Below are 2,175 nucleotides of genomic sequence, written 5' to 3'. Positions count from 1 at the left end.
CAAAGAGAAAATCCTGAAAGCAGCTCGGGAGAAGAGATACGTAATCTACAATGGTAGAAACATTAGATTGGCAACAGACCTATCCACAGAGACCTGGCAGGCCAGGAAGGACTGGCAGGATATATTCAGAGCACTAAAGGAGAAAAATATGCAGCCAAGAATACTATATCCAGCTAGGCTGTCATTGAAAATTGAAGGAGAGATAAAAAGCTTCCAGGACAAACAAAAACTAAAGGAATTTGCAAACACAAAACCAGCCCTACAAGAAATATTGAAAGGGGTCCTCTAAGCAAAGAGAGACCCTAAAAGCAACATAGACCAGAAAGGAACACAGACAATATACGGTAACAGTCACCTTACAGGCAATACAATGGCACTAAATTCCTATCTTTCAATAGTTACCCTGAATGTAAATGGGCTAAATGCCCCAATCAAAAGACACAGGCTATCAGACTGGATTAAAAAACAAGACCCATCAATATGCTGTCTGCAAGAGATTTATTTTAGAACCAAAGACACCCCCAGATTGAAAGTGAGGGGGTGGAAAACCATTTACCATGCTAATGGACACCAAAAGAAAGCTGGGGTGGCAATCCTTATATCATACAAATTAGATTTTAAACCAAAGACTGTACTAAGAGATGAGGAAGGACATTATATCCTACTTAAAGGGTCTATCCAACAAGAAGATCTAACAATTGTAAATATCTATGCCCCTAACATGGGAGCAGCCAATTATATAAGGCAATTAATAACAAAAGCAAAGAAACACATCGACAACAATACAATAATAGTGGGGGACTTTAACACCCCCTTCACTGAAATGGACAGATCGTCTAAGCAAAAGATCAACAAGGAAATAAAGACTTTAAATGACACACTGGACCAAATGGACTTCACAGACATATTCAGAACATTCCATCCCAAAGCAACGAATACACATTCTTCTCTAGTCCCCATGGAACATTCTCCAGAATCGATCACATCCTAGGTCATAAATCAGGTCTCAACCGGTACCAAAAGATTGGGATCATTCCCTGCCTATTTTCAGACCACAATGCTTTGAAACTAGAACTCAATCACAAGAGGAAAGTCGGAAAGAACTCAAATACATGGAAGCTAAAGAGCATCCTACTGAAGAATGAATGAGTCAACCAGGAAATTAAAGAAGAATTAAAAAAATACATGGAAACCAATGAAAATGAAAACACAACTGTTCAAAATTTTTGGGATGCAGCAAAGGCAGTTCTAAGAGGAAAGTATATAGCAATACAAGCCTTTCTCAAGAAACAAGAAAGGTCTCAAGTACACAACCTAACCCTACACCTAAAGGAGCTGGAGAAAGAACAGCAAGTAAAGCCTAAACCCAGCAGGAGAAGAGAAATAATAAAGATCAGAGCAGAAATCAATGAAATAGAAACCAAAAGAACAGTAGAACAGATCAATGAAACTAGGAGCTGGTTCTTTGAAAGAATTAACAAGATTGATAAACCCCTGGCCAGACTTATCAAAAAGAAAAGAGAAATGACCCAAATCAACAAAATCATGAATGAAAGAGGAGAGATCACAACCAACACCAAAGAAATACAAACAATTATAAGAACATATTATGAGCAACTCTATGCCAGCAAATTAGATAACCTGGAAGAAATGGAGGCATTCCTAGAGATGTATCAACTACCAAAACTGAACCAGGAAGAAATAGAAAACCTGAACAGACCTATAACCACTAAGGAAATTGAAGCAGTCATCAAAAATCTCCCAAAAAACAAAAGCCCAGGGCCAGATGGCTTCCCAGGGGAATTCTACCAAACATTTCAAGAAGAATTAATACCTATTCTTCTGAAACTGTTTCAAAAAATAGAAATGGAAGGAAAACTTCCAAACTCATTTTATGAGGCCAGCATTACCTTGATCCCAAAACCAGACAAAGACTCCATCAAAAAGGAGAATTACAGACCAATATCCCTGATGAACATGGATGCAAAAATTCTCACCAAAATACTAGCCAATAGGATCCAACAGTACATTAAAAGGATTATTCACCATGACCAAGTGGGATTTATCCCTGGGCTGCAAGGTTGGTTCAACATCCACAAATCAATCAATGTGATACAATACATTAACAAAAGAAAGAACAAGAATCATATGATCCTCTCAATAGATGCAGAAAAA

This window comes from Neomonachus schauinslandi, chromosome 2 (assembly GCF_002201575.2).
Source record: "Neomonachus schauinslandi chromosome 2, ASM220157v2, whole genome shotgun sequence".
Classification (NCBI taxonomy): domain Eukaryota; kingdom Metazoa; phylum Chordata; class Mammalia; order Carnivora; family Phocidae; genus Neomonachus; species Neomonachus schauinslandi.
This window is presented reverse-complemented; position numbering follows the sequence as displayed.